The 18,010-nt window shown below is 40.8% G+C and overlaps 1 protein-coding gene across 2 annotated transcripts in view; it reads right to left on the reverse strand.

Moving 5' to 3' along the window:
* Positions 1-18,010, reverse strand: part of NFE2L2 (NFE2 like bZIP transcription factor 2) — a 137,790-nt gene that overhangs the window by 82,741 nt on the left and 37,039 nt on the right. For both annotated transcript variants that reach the window (XM_070241280.1, XM_070241281.1), the window contains one exon: positions 12,651-12,775. The gene's annotated coding sequence lies outside the window, so the exon portion shown is untranslated. The remainder of the gene's footprint in view (positions 1-12,650; positions 12,776-18,010) is intronic.

Below are 18,010 nucleotides of genomic sequence, written 5' to 3' on the forward strand. Positions count from 1 at the left end.
TGTCCCAAACTTGGCTGAACATCAGAATCACCTTGGAAAGGTTTGAAACATACAAATTCACTGGCTCTACCCTAGAGATCCAGATTCAGTATATTTGGGGTGAGGCCTGGTAAGCTCTTTGAAAACCACCCCAGGTAATTCTGATGGTCAGCTGGGCTTGGGAACCACTACTGTGGTCACACTGACCACATGAAAGAGTCAGACCTGGACTGACTTTGGTAGTAGTCATCACCAGCCAATCAGGAGAAAGCAAAGGGCCCCTTACGGGGTGCCCTCAAACTGAATAAATGTAACCAGATGTCAGGCCAAGAAACAAAGCAGAACAAAATGAAACTTGCTATCATGCCATGGAAACTTTTGAGTACTTTCGATCTGCAAATGAAAGGACTGCACTTGTTGTGTCCCAGGCATTACACGTAACCAGAATTCCTCCCTCTAGTCTGCTCATAAGGAGAGCATCTAAAGGTTCTTTTTATTGTTTTAAAGTATTATAAAAATAAAACATAAGCAGGTGCCGGCCCCTTGCCTAAGTGGTTAAGTTCATGCACTCCGCTTCAGTGGCCCAGGGTTTCACTGGTTTGGATCCTGGGTGCCGACCTAGCACTGCTCGTCAGGTCATGCTGAGGCAGCATCCCACATGGCAGAGCCAGAAGAACCTACAACTAGAATATATAACTATGTACTGAGGGGCTTTGGGGAGAAGAAGATGAAGAAGGAAAAAAAAAAAAGACTGGCAACAGATGTTAGCTCAGGTGCCAATCTTGAAAAATAAATAAAAAAAAAATAAAAAAAAATAAAACGTAAGCAGTAAAGCAAATCATTATCTCAGACCTCAATCTGAAATCCTTGGTCTTGGCTGTTTTTAGTTTAAAAGCTTGAGAATTTTAAACAGAGCAAAAATGGACTTTGCAAAATTTCAGGAGACAGTATTACAAAGGTAAAGATCCAAGGGCATCCTCCCCAACCCCAGTCAACCTGAACTGGTTTATTCTAGATTTAAACTATGCCCTTGAACAATCCAGACTTCCATTTGACCTAGCGTTCAGTGGTGAAAGTACAGAGGTGATTATGTACAATCAATAACTTCCCTATCTCATCTGTCAACCAGAATAAATAGCTAAAACTGATAAATTGACAAAGTGCCTTTTTTTTATGGAAGAGTTAATAACTTACTCTAAAGTAGACTTTAATTACTGGATCTTGCCAACAACCGACATATGAATTAATTATCTTAAATCACTGCCAAATTTAATCCCCATACAAGTTTAAAGGAGAACTTCATGGCACTCAAGCCTAGAGAAAATATTAATGATATAAATGATAGAACACAATTAAATCTATTATTCATCAGTGTAAATGGAAACAAAATAAAGTGAGCAATAAAATAAGCCTAGAATTGGAGCTAAACGGGTTTGTAAAAAACCATCTCAACCCAAAACATGTTCTCAGCGGAAGCCCTCGTCTCATTTGAGGAAATAAGCCTTGTGCCTCACTTGTGAGATTAGAGTCTCATGTTTTATTTCTTTCTACATGTGGAAGTGGGGTAAAGAGAACTTTTAGCCAAGAAATACATCCTAGGCCCAAACACTAGGGAGATGATCCATCTCCACGAATTTTACAAAAAGTTAATATAACTCTTCAGGATAAAAGAAAAGAAATGAGGACAAAAAGGGGAAATTAGAACACATACCCAGAGATTAAGGACATCCTTTGTGTGTCCTCAGTGTCCCAGTTTACTTAGATTTCTGTTTCCTGTCTGGGTGATATAGCGTTAAAGGGAAAGAACGCAAGCAGAATTTTCTAAATGGCTCTAGGGGAACAAAATAATTGTAAAAGTACCTTCTATTCCGAAGTTTTTGATTTAAGAGTCATAGGAACCTGAGATGTGACAAATTACTTACCCCTTTAGAAAAGAAATTATAGATGTCAGAAAAGAGGTGTTTTTAAGAACTCATACACCATCACACTCATGGTCAATTGATTTTTGACAGGGGTTCCAAGATAATCCAATGGGGAAAGAATAACCTTTTCAACAAATGGTTTGGGACAACTGGACATCACATGCAAAAAGATAAAGTTGGACTTTTACCTCACAGCAAATGCAGAAATGAACACAAAATGGAACAAAGACCTAAATATAAGAGCTAAAATTATAAAACTTTGGAAGAAGACATAGGCATAAATCTTTGTGACCTTAGATTAGTCAGCAGTTGCTTGGACATGACACCAAAAGCACAAGCAACAAAAGAAAACACAGATAAATTTGACTTCATCAAAATTAAAAACTATTATGCTTCAAAGGACACCAGCAAGAAACCTATGCAATGGGAGAAACTAATTTCAAATCATGTATCTAATATGAGATTTGTATCTAGAATACATAAAGGGCTGGCCCCATGGCCTAGTGGTTAACTTGGCCACGCTCCACTTTGGCAGTCCGGGTTTGGTTCCCAGGCAGAGAACTATACTACTCGTCAGCGGCCACACTGTGGTGGTAGCCCACATACAAAATAGAGGAAGACTGGCAATAGATGTTAGCTCAGGGTGAATCTTCCTCAGCAAAAAAAAAAAAAAAGAAGAAGAAGCAGCAGCAGCAGAAGAAGGAGAAGAAGAAGAAGAATACATAGAAAACGTTTACAACTCAATAATGAAAAGACAAACAAGCCAATTTAAAAATGGGTAAAGGATTTAAACAGACTTTTCTCCAAAGAAGATATACAAATGGCCAATCAGCACATGAAAAGATGTCAATATCATAAACTTTCAGGAAAATGGCAATCAAAATCAATGAGATACTACTTCATACCCACCTGGATGGCTAGAATAAAAAAGATAACAACAAGTGTTGATGAGGAAGTGGAGAAATTGGAACCTTCATTCCTTGCTAGGTGGAATGTAAAATAGTGCAGCCATTTAGGAAAACAGTCTGGCAGTTTCTCAAAAGGCTAAACACAGAGTTACCATATGATCCAGCAATTCCCTTTTTAGGTATATAACCCAAGATAAATGAAAACATACATCCACACAAAAACTTGCATACAAATGTTCACAGCAGCATTATTCATAATACCTAAAAAGCGAAAACAGGCCAAATTCTATCAACTGATGAATAGATAAATAAAATGTGTTTTACCCATACAACAGAAGGTTATTCAACAAGAAAAAGAAATTACTGGTACATGCTAAAACATGGATGAACCTTGAAAACATTATGCTGAGTGAAAGAAGCCAGTCTTGAAGGACCACATATTTTATGATTCTATTTATATGTAATACTGGACATAGGTATATTATAGAGATAGAAAATAGATTAGTGGTTGCCTAGGGCTGGGGCGTGGGGTATTAGGGGAAAGCTGGGAGTGACTGCTAATCAGTATAGAGTTTCTTTTGGGAGTAATGAAAATGTGCTAAAATTGTGGTGATGATCGCACAAACCTGTGAATATACTAAAAACCACTGAATTTTATACTTTAAGTGAGTAAACTGTGTATGATTTATATTTCAGTAAAGCTGCTTATTAAAAACAAATGTAGAAGAGACATCCAATAGAAGCATTTAAGATCCAGTGCATGATTCTCTATGCTTTCTCTTTCTCTCTCAAGACAATCACAGACGTACATATTGATAGGAAGCTGCTATAAGTTCAAAGCAGCTTAAATACTGAGAGAGCATATGAAAAAAACTGTTCTGGAGATTCACCCAGGCCCACAGCTGACTTTGAGTAAAAGAGAAATAAAATTTTGTGTGTTTAATAGTAATAAAAAAACCCCCACCTCATTCAGATTTTAGTGCTGAAAGAGAGTGATAGTTCATCTAGTCCAGGGTTTCTTAACTCCTTAGTATTACCGACATTTTAGGTTAGAATTCTTTGCTGTGGGGGCTGTCCTATGCATAGTAGGATGCTTAGCAGAATCTCCGGTCTCCTCAGTTGTGACAACCAAAAATGTCTCTAGACATTGCCAAATGTTCCTTGGGGGCGCAAAATCTCCACTCCCCCTGCCTGTTGAGAGGCAGTGATTTAGTCTAACTTCTTCCAAACAGTGTTCCTTAGAATATTAGTTTTGCCCATTGCTGCAAAAGGAAAGGGTTCCACAGCTCAGTAATTTTGTAAAATGGTATGCTAAATGAATTCTCCTCTCCCCTTCCCTCCCCCCGCCAACACTTTACAGCAGTAGAAGCTCTGGAACAGAAAAGTGAAATGACTTGCCTTGTATCACTTAAGCAACAATCTCATTACAGCTCTGAGTCAAGAACTTGGGTCTTCTCAAGCCTACATCAATGTTCTCTTCTGACTCTTTTAGAAACGGAGCCTCCCACCTCTCAACGTGATATCCATCAATCAGACTTTGAGATTTGTTGGCAGAATGTATCCTGCTATTGGAAGGGTCTTAGCAAAGACTCTCCCAAGAGGTCATCTCCCATTCTGAGATTCAAGATGTAGTAGAGAGCTTGTCAAGGTGCAAGTGGAATGGAATGAGAATAGTGGGCCATGTCAGGCAATCCAGAGGCTATCTCCCCTCCCTTCTCTATAGTATAATGACTAAACATTCCAGCTTTACCTGATTCTACTCCTTTAATTAAGATCTGATAATGAAGGAATGAAGATATAATGCATGGATTTGCAGGACAGCCCTCAAATCTAGCATCAGTCAGACTGAATCTATCAGTAAGCGTCTGGAACATACGAAAAAGGTGTGATAACATCTTCAAGATTGAGATGGATGTACTGAAGACATGTTCCAATGTTTATTTATTTGGTGGGGCTTATTCACAAGGCCCAGCTGTGTACCTTGAATGTCACAGTAGGTTAAGAGGTTTTTTTAAGAAAATTCAGCTTAGGGCCAGCCCCGTGGTCGAGTGGTTAAGTTCGTGTGCTCCACTTTGGCAGCCCAGGGCTTCGCCGGTTCAGATCCTGGGCGCAGACATGGCACCACTCATCAAGCCATGCTGAGGCGGCACGCCACATGCCACAACTAGAAGGACCCACAACTAATAACACACAACTATGTACCGGGGGGCTTTGGGGAGAAAGAGGAAAAATAAAATCTTAAAAAAAAAAAAAGAAAATTCAGCTTAAATACGGAAATTAATAAAAAAGGGAAACATACTCTACCAAATAACATCAAACTATATCAAAAATCAGGAAAAGGTCTTAGGCTACCAAAACTTTTTAGAAATCCCAATAGAACTTTTAACGAATTTTTATTTTTTGCCATCTTGGGATACAATTTGGACCTAACTATATGTTAAATAAACTTAGAATAATAATTTTGAAGAGTTATTCTTCACAACAGGTAAATAACACATTGCAGGATCCAGGACTGCTCCTAACATTTGTGGGACCAAGGGCAAGAGTACAAACGGAGGCCTGTATTCCATGTGCCTAACTATGTAAAAGTTATAAATAAAATATGTTCTATTTCCTAACTTGATAACTCTATCTTTCTAATGACCTGAAGGCCAAACTTGAAATGTGTAATTCTTAGACTCCTTGGAGTTCTGCGCAGGGACATGGAGGCGTGGGGAGAGTTGGACCCCAGGCTGAAGTTGTCTCCCTTGTCTTCTCATTCCTGGCTCTGGCTGAGAAGGGCGTCTCAGGCACGAGTGTTAACATCCCAGGCCGCACATCCACGCTCTGTGCCCATCCCTGAGGCTCCCCTTGGCCTCCTTGAGGCTGAGGAGTGCATCTACCAACGGCATGGTCTGCCCTTGGGAGGATGAGACTGAGAAGGAGTGTAGGCAGGCCTTTGAAAGTGGGCCTGGAGCATTTGGGCAAGGAATTCTGAAGTGGTCCAAGGTATCTAGAGTGTGGTCTAGAAGGGATCAGTGTGGGTTCTGAATGGGTGCATCCCCGTGGCCCCACAGTCTCCTCACCTTGTGGGGAGGGACACAGACAGGGAGGTCAGAGCAGGGCCCTCTAAAAGCTGTAACAGCAGGAGTCCTACATTCTGGAATGTGATAATTAGTCTAAGACACGGAATCATGGCACATACCTCAGGCCTGCTTCAGCAGGAGGAGGGAGGCCAGATCAAGCTTGTCCAGACAGGGAAGATGGATCATGCCTCACCTGCCCTGGAGGGTTCACAGGAGTTTATCAATTCTTGGCAAAGCACAACAGCCCAACCTGGGAGAGTCTGCTCAGCTCTGAATGCTAGTTTAGTTAATGATTTAAAGGGGCATTCACCTTTTCACTCTATGAAGAAAATATCTGGAAGATTCTGGCGTAATTTTTATCAAGGCCACTGAACTTTTCTGTTTGTCCTCCTCATTGTGACCCCTGCTCCTTCACCCACTGCTGTTCTCATGGTGCCAAGGACCCAGCAGCCCTCGCTTGCCTTCCGCAGCCTTTTACCAGTGCTGACAGTTTCAGCAACAATCCTGATAGGTGCCCTCATCCCCATGGTCCTTCATCCATTCCTTCCTCCTAATCCCCACTCCTGAACGAAACCCACCATTTACTTTCTGTTTCTGCTCCAAAGCAGAAGATACTGCTGGAGAAAATTTAAATATCTGATGCAAACTCACGTCAGCTGACTGGCTCCAGCTGCGCTCTCAGTACTACTAACAGGCAATTCTCTGATTTTCCAGTCAAGGTAGGTGTGTTCCTACCACATTCCCCACAGCTCCTTTTCTAAATCTTTCCTACTTCCCTCACACCCCAACCCTGCCTGCTGCATATCGCTTTCCCATCTTGCTTAACGGAAGAAATCAAGATTCTACAATGTGAACACCCTCTTTCTGTTTCTTCTTTACTAAGAAATATTTAAACAAGACATTTCCTCTTCTCCTTCCCTCTTGTTTCAGAGGAATAAGGGAATCCTCTCCTTTCTAGGGTTTGTTTTCCTCTTAGGTCCTGTAGTCCATGGCTTCCCACTCCCTGCAAACACTGCATCTGGCATGACCCTTCTCTGTACTACATCTTCTGTTTCTTAGTATGCTAGTTTTCTTACTTGCTTTTCACTACATCAAAACATCCAGTTTATTGACCCCTCTTGTACTCTCTCTCATGCCAATCTATCAGCACCATCCTGGCTCAGTTTTATAACTATTGAGCTTAGATGCCATTGTCCATTACTTTGAACACTTTTTCATAGCATCATCAATCTCCTTACCCCTTGATCCTTCTGCCCTATCTTTCCAGAAAATCCCATGTCTTGGATCAATTCACCACCCATGTTCTCCCATTTCTCCCACCACCCATTTCTTGGGATATTACCATTAATAACCCAAGTTATTAAAGAAAATCACACAATTATGTGGACTAGTGCCAATACCAATTTTGGTCTCTAACCTTAGTTAGAGTCTCAAGAGGTAATGATCCTTATACTCATCCTTCCTAAGCTAATATCTGACTTGCATATTCAATTTCTTCTTCACTAATTCATTTATTTCTTACTTGACAAATCTTTATTGAGCACCTACCATGTGTCAAGCACATGTAGGTGTTGGAGGGTGAACAGGGATCAAGACAGACACAGTCTTGCCTTAAAAGCATTTATACTCTACTGGGAGAGAGATAAATTAAAAAAATTAAAACATGATAAGTGCTATGACATTAAAAGGTTATGGGAGTGCATAGAAGGGACACATGAAAGTCAGGGGTAGGAGGGAGGTCAAATAGGACTTCCCTGGGGAGGTGGAATTTAATCTGAAACCTGAGGAATATGCAGGAATTAGCCACGTATAGGGAAAAGTTGGAGAAAATCTAGGAATGTAAGAAAGTCCAGAGGTAAGAGAGGGCATGGTGAGCCCATGGAACTGAAAGAAGAGGGCAAATTGTGGGTAATGAGGTGGGAGAGGTAAACTTGGGACAGATCTTAACTTTTAAGTCAAGTTTAAAAGTTTACACTTTATCCTAAGGGCAATGAGAAGCTACGGACCAGCTTTAAGCAGGTGAATGATCTGATTTATGATTGTGAAAGAGCATGTGACAGGATGATATGTGAAGTATTAATGGAATGTACTCTCTTTACTCAGCTCTCTCCTTGGGCTCTGGGCTGTCAACTTGCACCCTGTGACCCCACCAACACACACACACACACACACCACCACCAGATTCTTTTGTCAGTAGAGTGGAAAGCATGTTAATTATTGTGGAGATAGTCTGCTGCTGAGGAGACCCAGACTCTACATTACAAAATTCACATACAAAGGGCTCTGCACTTTTAGTCAGAGATCAAAACAATGAGATTAAACAATTCACACAAATGTGTAAATGTGAATTGATTTTTCCCCTCTGTGCTGGGAGAGGAGAAGAAATGACCTGACTTGGAAGGAGATGTGCTGGACAAAATGAAGAGATGTTCCTGGATTGCTTGCTGGGGTTGTGGCTGCCCGTCTGTGAGATGAAGCTACATGGGACCTGCATGTGTACCCAGCCAGCCTAGGACCACCCATCAGAGCCAGCAGGGTCCAAAAACCTAGAGGGCACACTGGGCCGTACCTGTGCCCAGAGGATGGACAACAATGGCATTAGCAGCTCCCATCAGCATTAGGACCACCCCAGACGAGACTAGATGGAGAGCTCCCACTCCATCACAACATGTAGCCAATCATATATGGACCTCCACATTCTTCTCCACTTCCCTTGGGCAGCCAGTCCAAGGAGACCCAAGAAAGGGGCAAGAAGAGGGGAAGGAAGTTCTGAAATCGAATTCTGAACTGAAATACTTACTTAATCTCAGTTTCAGACAAATCACTGAATTCACTTGAGAGAATCTAAATTAAGCTGTCTGGCAGGAAAAAGGCTGGAGGCTCAGATTCAGACATTTAATTTACTCTAGGAAAAGATGTTTCAGTTTTGCGTACCTGAGTGTTTGGGGACTCTTGTATCTGTGAGATTCTTTGTTTGTTACAATCACATGGCTACTGTATGGGAAACGGTTTGAAAGGAAGAATGGAAACAGGGAGACCAGTGGTTTAGGTAAGGCTTGATGGTGGCAGAGAGGAAGGAGATAAGCAAAAGGATAGGAGAAACAGAATCAAGAGTTCATGGTACTACACGGAAATTGAAATATAAGGTATACCTGAAATTTGCATAATGTTATAAACCAATGTCACCTCAATAAAAAATTCATTAAAAAAAAGAGTTCATGGTGTTGCAATTGGACATGAGAGGTGGTAAAAACAAAGCAGTCAAGGATGATACACAAGTTTCTGGTTGCATCAATGAGTCCATGGTGGTGCTTGCCACTCATAGGGGAAATTCAGGAAGAGGTAAAGGTTTGAAGAGGAAATGAGTGCAGTTTAAGTTTAAGATGCCCATGGAACCTACAGGTGGTGCAGACTAGAAGATAGCTATCTGGGTCTGAAGCTCAAGAGAAAGGTCTGGGCTAGAAAGAGATGTCTGGGAGGATGTAGATGGTGTCATAGACACACAGGAAAGAGAAGTTACCAAGAAGGAGGACAAGGCAAATGCTGCATAAGGTCAAATAAAGACAGAACTGAAAAGTGTCCCTTGAATTTAGCTACAGAGAGATCACTCACCTTGGAGAAAGCAATTTCAGAGAGTGAGTGGGAGGTGGGAAAGTTGAAGCGGTGACCAGAGACAAGTTTTCCAAGTTTAGCTGGCAAAGGAAGAGAGGGCTGTAGATGGAGGGGAATGCAGCTTTTTTTTCTTTTTTCTTTCTTTTTTTTTGGTGAGGAAGATTGGCCCTAAGGTAACATCTGTGCCAATCTTCCCCTATTTTGTATGTGGCATGCTGCCACAGCACGGCTTGACAAGTGGTGTGTAGGTCTGTGTCCAAGACCTGAACCTGAGAACCCCGTGCTGCCGAGGCGGAGTGTGAGAACTTAACCACCATGCCACCAGGCCGGCCCCAAAATGTGTTCTTTTTAACTTGAGAAGGAAGGAGCCAGCAGAGAGGAAGAGCTTGACTATATAAATAAAGTGAGAAAGAATAACTGAGAGTGAGGTCAACGAAAAGTCAGGAGGAGATGGAATCCAGAGGATGGGCCAAGAGATCGGCCTTTGATGGGAGAGGGAACATCTTTTATACCAAGAGGCAAAGTTGAGGAAAGAGGTGAGAAGGTGAAGATGCACATAAGTTTGCAGGTTGGCGTGGAAAAGGAGGCTGCCTGCAACTCATAACTTCTACCACCCCTCCTCTCGCCCCCAGTAAGTGGGAAATAAAATCACCTCTAGAGAATGGTAAAGAAGGCAAGTATGGAGGTTTGGAAAGAGAGAAGAATTCTTGAAATAGCCGCTCTGGAGACTCAGAAAGAAAGCAAGCAGGTCAGGGGAATATGGTAGGATTGCAGAAGCAATGAAGATCCATTTGAGGTTGCTGAGCATGAATTTAGGGCAGCACAATCTGTGTGACTACGGTTTTCTCCAGCAGTGTCCAGCAGCCCAGGTAAAGGAATGGCCAAATCAGACAAGTAGATTCAAGGTACATGTTTCCAAGTTTTGTCAGGCAGACGAAACAGAAGAGTAATGGACAATGGAGTTGAGGACACGGGCCAGAGGCCAACATTACAAAGCACGGAATCCTTCCTGGGTAGAGAAGGAAAAGGAGACAGCAAATGGATGATAGATAAGGAGAAAGAAGAAAACAGAAAGACTAGAGGTCTTAACAAGTTTGGAAAATTGATAGAGTGAAAATAACCAAATGAGAAGAACTAGAATAGAAAGCTATGGGTTCAAAGGTGCTGTGGTTTCTGGATGATAAAGCCTGGGGGTGGCCGTGGGATTGGGTGATTGAAACAGAATGGAGAAGGTAATTAGAGATGAAATCAAGGAACTGAGAGGTCATGTATGCCTCATGACATCCAAATGTGCCAGATTATTGGCAGAATTTGGAATGAAAAGGAATACTGTGGGCCCATTGCCAATGTCTTCAATAAACAAAGGGCATTACCGGGCAATCAGTAGATGAAAGCTGGGGTAGAGAGTGTGACTTAATGGCTATGTAGCCAGGGTTTCAGACAGCAGAGAACTGAGACCCATGGAAATGGCAGTGTGTGACAGAAAGTGCCTGACCCAGCAGCCTCCAATTGTGAGGGCTGCCGAGGAAACAGTGTGCTTACAGGGAAAGCCAGTTTCTTAGAGCTAGAAAGCTAAAGAATGTTCAGTGAAGAGGCTGGGGGTATCAGGGACTTTGTTGATGATGGAATGGGATTCTGGAGGTTACAGAGGAAAAGTTTAGGAGGAAAGGGAGGCATGGGAGGCTTAGTAAGTCTGGGGATGAGTGTTCATAAGGGGATAACTCATTGAAAGCACTTCCCTCTTGGGCACGCATCAAGGATATCAAGGGTCTGAGACACGGTGGGTTTGGCAGCTGCGTACATGCAGGAGAATTAAGTGGTCAGGTCTCTCAGGATTCAGCTTTGTCCTGGTTGTGTCATACCTCCAAGACTCCTGGGTCTCTGGAAGGAGTGAGATGAGTCTTGACTCCAGGGAAAAGCTCAGAGCTGAGTGCTGCTGGCCTGCAGCTCTGGATGGTGTGGGATGGTACGGCCCCTGAGATACATGCAGGCCGGTGGCTGGGTGACACTCATTATCCCAGCTTCCTTCACTCCCTCATATTCTGCACTATCTCAGTGCCTCTTGGCCTCTTCATTTTAGGGCTTGGTTCTGTCTCTAAACTTAGAGCCCAGGGAAAAGCATTCAGTGACTTTAGAGCAACGGAAGTTGTTTTCGGAAAAGCAGATAGCCTGACTCACCAAAGAATTAACTAATTTCAACCCAAGGAATATCAAAAGGTACTCCTTCAAGGAAAGATGTAGTGTTTAGAGTAATTTCCTGGAATGTTTGATTTCATTTAAAAAAGAGAGAGAGAAAGAGAATTTAAAAAGAACTCTGATACATTGCAAACTGATTTTTTCTTAAATATGAACCACAATCCACTTGGCCTCAGGCTGGTTTATATTGTACTATATTTATTTTTACTCCCCATGGTGAGCGTTTTTGTTTGTTTAAAAGGCACAGGTCACATTTTAGCTTTTGTCCAGTTCATTACACATGAACAACTTAGTTTTCTTTGGAGTACTCGTAAGCTCTTGAAATGCCATACATTGAAGGGGCCAGCTTCCCTATGTTCTCCCTGTCAGCAGATTTTGTTGTGAACATCTTGCTAGTTAGACCCCATTTTACTGTTTAACAAAGATATTCAATGATACCATGAAAAATAAGGTTTTAAAAAATCCTTAGTGGAGATTTGACGTAAAGTATAAAGATCTTCTAAGTCTGCTCCACTCCGTTTTTCTTGCATTATTAATTTCACAGTAAGTTGCATGCTTTTAATGAAGTGTTACCTTCATGCTAACTTCCTCAGCTTCAGTGCAGCATCTGGTGACATGGTGCGATCACTTTACAGCAGGTTCAAAGCATCAGTTGACAAAAGGGTTAGTAAATAGCATCGTTATATATCTTAAATGAATCTAATATTTATAGCAAACCAGGTGCCTTGGAGTTTGGCTGTATCAGATGCCCAGCGTAATGATGCAAATAACCATGCTAAGTGGCACTCTGCACAACATAGGAACATTGATGACATTATCTTTAAGATACAGAAAACACAACTAGCATGGGAGAGCTGCTGCTAAGTTGTCAGTTTCCTCATTCACTGATACCAGTTTGTCATTAATTCTTTCCATCCCCGTATAACCGATTAAATCTATTTGAGACGATTAAGTGCCAGTCATCATACCTTAGGTTCTGTTTTTTTCTAAAAAAAGGAAGGGTGAGTTGGGGGCGGGCTGTTGATAGCTGTTTGCTGTTGTTGACGGTGGCCCACGCCAAGGTTTTCTGGCATTCTTTCATCTGTGCTGCCATCTAGAGAGGAGAATTAGAAACACGCAAAAATAAACTGGAAGCTCCAAGATGGAGTTAAAGGAAAATGGATACTGTATATCGATTTGAAGAAAACTGTAAGAAACATCAGTGAGATTTGGCGGTGATAATTTTACATTTTTTCCCCTTTCTCTCTGTCCCTCCCGGATACAAAACAGGATTTGGACATCTGTTTATCAGTTTTTATGACAACATTCCAGGTGTTGCTGGGGAGCCATCTCCTGGATTCAAACTGACCTCTTCTTACATAAGTAAAATTCAATTGTGTTAATTTTCTGGGACCTTCAAAGTGGTGCCATTTTACCATAGTTAAAACATTGCTGGAAATTACCACATTCTCATTCCTGCAGGATTTGGAGATGAAATCGCAGAGTTTTTTTTGTGAGTTAACACGATAAAGAGATCCTTTGAACACAGTGGGGCAGTTTCCCAAGTCAGTGTGTTCCATAGAACCCACTAGTTCTGCAGGATGTTTATAGGTGAAACTTTGGTCAAATAAATTTGGCGAGTGCAAGGTAAAACAGTTTTAAGCAGTTTCCTTCATTCTAGGCAGGACTTCTGATAGCCTTTAATTTACCAATGTACACTGTGAACTTGCAAGAGAAGAAAATGCTGGGCAAAGTTTCCCAAACTTATTTGACCTTGAAAACCTGGGCTTTCATAGGACTGGTGTGTGGAGCAATCTTTAGGAACTATTACAACAAAGAAAGGATGTTGGCCTGCTGTATGCACACCTTGTGCAAACATACCAGTCCTCCCTGCAGCTGCCCTATTCCTTCGCTCTGTGTCTAAGTATTTTTGAAGCTTTGCTTTGGTTTGAGTAGAGATTGGGGAATTTAACTACTTTTTTTTTTCTAACAGGAATGTTATAGGAGTAGGATTTGATAATTGCTAATTCCAGGTAAAACAAAATAAGTTTACCTATAACTTAGGTTGGATTTTCTCTCTCAGCTTACATGTCAAATAACACATAATAAGCTGGTCTTCTCACTTAGTACACATTTAGCATGCTCTAACTCTATGCAAGGTACCACTGGGTCCGGAGAACTGCGAGAGCTGAGTGAAACATGATTCTTGCCTTTGTCAAACCATTAAATAGACGGAGTGATAAGTTTAGATACAATTTACTAAAAGATCCCTTCTATAGATAAACAATGGTCATAGCAAATTTATTCATGACAACTGAAATAACAGTGCCTTTGTTTCTGTGGAGCAAGGCCATGTTTACCCATGGAAGAAAATAGCCTTAAAGAAGTGCTGTTGTAGTAGCATCCATTGTTAGAGGATTTGACCTTATTTTTTAAAAATTAAGATGTCAATGGCCATGAATATTTTTCTGTATCAGTTCTGGGAAATGACATTCTTGGTGAAACTAAGTGAACAATATTAATGCTTCTCCTTTGATAATTTTTTTTTTGCACTTTAGGGAAAGGAATATGTATATGTAATTCATGCTTTTGACTCAAGAAGTAATGTCTCTGTGTAGGTATTAATAAGAATAATGATAAAACATCATCCCTCACAAGGGATGCATATTATTTTCATTTTATAGAAGCAACTGGGGCTCAGAGAAGCGAATCAGTTTGTCTAATAGCTTGTAAATGGTGGGGTTGGGATTCAATTCCGGTCCCGTCTAGCCCCAAATCCTTATTATTTATTTCCCTTATGGTGGAGCAGAGAAATTTTAGAAAATGTTTGCATACTCCCTGATTTCCATAACCTAAAAATATGACTTGCCAAAGTGAAATGGGAAAAACAGTTTACCTGGGATTTAGAGAATTACATACACACGCAAAAAGGAGATTGTAAATTTTATGAGAGCAGAAATCATGGGACCATTGTCTGTTCTCTTTACCATACTAAACCCAGTGCTTAGGACATGCCTGGCATGTCGGTCCTCAATAAAGATTTGCTCAATGAAGTATGCACAAATGATAATGTTTGGGATTAGGTGGTGAGCACACACAAACACCTTCAATATCCTATTGTCTTTTTTTGCAATAGAATTCACAGTTATGTATCTATGTAGTCTTCTTTCTTCATGAAATGGCATGAACCTGGTCAAGGGCACTTTCCACATTTGCAGATGTATTTTCCAGTCAAATCTCAGTAATTAATTAATCACATTGTGAGTCGATTTGTGGATGACTGAGAACCTTTCCTGGACGGTTGTTTGGTCATTCTCTAACAAATTCATTCCTAGAGAATGGATAAAAGAAGTAGGCTTGAAAGAAAACTAGACTTGAAGGCAAAGACTAAATATTTTTTATATTTGTATTCTGAGTATCCTACTTCATTGACAGGTGCACAGTACGTGTTAAAAAAGAAGGAAGGAGGACAGAAAGTGGCGAAAAAAGGAAGAAAAACGAGAGTTAGAAATTTTGGATTTTAGCCTAGAGTCGGCTATGTGAACTTGGGCCAATCATTTCTGCTTCTTGTTCCTCAGTTTCCTCATGTGGAAGCCAGAGATGTTGGTCACTAAAACCCCTCCAGATTCTAATTGCCTGTGGAAGAGACTGGGGTCATTCTCGGTGTAAACAGGACCATGTTTCTTTGTGTCCACTAGAGGGAACTGTAGTACTAGGGCAGCGTCCACCGTCCTCCAATTTATCCAAATCTGCTGATTATTTTTTCCTGAATTTACTCCCCTGAAAAACACACCTTACTTTTAACTTTCAAATTCAAATTTATACTACAAAATATAAGATTTAATTCAGTAATGGAAGCTGGCTAAACCTAGGAAGAATTTAGCTCAATGATTCATATAGCTTAGTAGGGAAATTAGAATCATAGAGTTATTTGCATAGTAAAGTTACAAAATGTTAAGATTCTGCTTGAGCCAAAAGGAGGGCCTTGAAACTGTTTTATTTATTTATTTATTTAATTAAAAAAATTTTTTTGGTGAGGAAGATTGGCCCTGGGCTAACATCTGTTGCCAATCTTCCTCTTTTTAGCTTGAGGAAGATTGTCGCTGAGCTAACATCTATGGCAACCCTCCTCTATTTTGTATGTAGGATGCTGCCACAGTGTGGTGTGATGAGTGGTGCATAGGTCTGCACCCGGGATCCAAACTTGTGAACCACGGGCTGCCGAAGTGGAGCATGTGAACTTAACCACTAATGGGCTGGCCCCCAAAACTCTTTTAAAAGAAAATAAAATGGAACAATTTCTATCTACCCTAACAACAAAAACATAAACGTAAGAAGTGTGCCAAATCTATGTGAAGACAACTATATAACTACCCAGGAATACAAAAGACTTAAATAGAGAGATATACCATGTTCTTGGATAAGAAGACTCAACATTATAAACATTTTAAATTATTCCCCAAATGTATGCATAAATATAATACAATTCCAATCAAAATCCCAATGGGATATTCTTGGAAACTAGATAAAAGAATTCTGAAATTCATTGAGAAAAGTTAAGCTGAGAAGAGTCAAGAAAATTTTTTTTAATATTTTGAGGGGGATGGGGATTTGAATTATCAGATTTTAAAAGAAATTATAAAATGGCCCAAATTAAAACAGTATCATGGTGGCAACGAAATAAACAGACCAATAAAACAGAATAGCAAGTCCAGAAACAAACCCAGGTATGGTGGTTTGACTGTGCATGTGTGCACGCATGTGTGTGTGTGTGTGTGTGTGTTTTGCTTACCTAGCATTCCAACAATTTTCCGACTATGGAAACCGAAGAAGGGCAGATCTTCCCTCTTCTAGACAGCAAGGGCCTGAGCATATGACTGAGGTTTGTTCAGTGGGATTCTGACATTGAATCCAGAAGGAGTGATGCAAAGGTGCAGGGACCAGAAAGTTATTTACGGAGAGAGTGAGGATGTCAATAATCCAGGAGAAGAGAAGGTCTGGTGATGGCAGTGTCCCTGGCAGCATGCTGCCTAGACTCTTCTTATAACAGCTCTTGGCCAAGTTCTGGCAGCATTCTAACCAGACTGTTCCTACAGAGGTCCTTGGCTGAAGCTTTTGTTGCCAGCCTCTTTTGGCTCCTATTTGTTTCCTGAGCCTGGTTTTCAACTTTCCCATAGATTTTGTGAGCTACTTGGTAGCCTTGAACAAATTCCATTCTGTTTAAGCTACCTACAGTTGGTTGCTAATGCTTGCAACCATGAATCCTGACTTGTACTGGTAATGGGGAGTTGGTTACAAAAAACAGACTCTTAGGTAAATGAGGAGACTAGTTATCCAGACTCATTATGTTTAAAGATAATAAAAACCCAATTAATATTCAGAGATGGGACGCTGGAAGCCAATGGAACAGGCTTCCATAGGTGAAACAGTTGAAGAAATGAATGCCTGTGAATGTTAGGTCTAAGGTGGGCATTGAAGACAAGACTGTGGAGGACCTAACTGTTGATGCCATAGAACAGCATGAAGAGTAGGAGGAATGCAAGAGCTGTGTGCTGAGGTTAGCTATTTCAGTTGAAGAAATTGAAAAGTGGAAATCTCCAGATTCTCATTTTAAAACATGTAATGAAACCCACAATGAATTTGTTAAAATCAACTCTCATAACCCTAGGGTTGAGGTAACTATAAGCTAATATTTGTTCTTGCTGATTGCTGACTTGCAAATCAGTTGAATTCACCTCCTTACCTGGGGTCTTATATGAACATATGTTAAGATGCTGATGCAGAAAGAGTTACATTTTTAAAATGAAAATGCTATACAGGAGAGAATTTGGAGAATCCAGAGAACTTCCACCACTAAACTCCACTGAGCCTCCCTTGCCAGCTAAAGCAGTATCTCCCTCTGCCTGTGAGGCTGTTTCTCCTCTGCCTGAAGATACTGAAGCGCTCTAGTTTAAGGGAGTTGCCTTATAAGAGGAGGCCAGTTCTCTTACGCCCTTCTCTCATCCTGCACTATCTCCAGATCTTTAGTTAGAGTCAAATTCTAGTATGCTTCAAGAGGCCAATTACAAAGTGAAATTCAGGAAGAGACAGCTCAAGCACCAAAGGAATTAAAGAACTTTGCTCATTAATCTGTGGAATTTGGGTTAGAATAGATTTTAAAAATGTTGAATGAAGAAGAGGAGGACACAATTTTAGACTGGGCTGATTTTGCAAACACGGTTCACAAGAGATTCTGAATTAACTGTTCTAGAGGAGAGGCTGAGGATAATTCTGTTTGTTCTGCTAAAGGTTGATTGAAATCTGGACACAATGGTGACCTATGCAAAATGAAGTTGAGATGCAAATCTCT

The sequence above is a fragment of the Equus caballus genome, chromosome 18, assembly GCF_041296265.1.
Source record: "Equus caballus isolate H_3958 breed thoroughbred chromosome 18, TB-T2T, whole genome shotgun sequence".
NCBI lineage: Eukaryota > Metazoa > Chordata > Mammalia > Perissodactyla > Equidae > Equus > Equus caballus.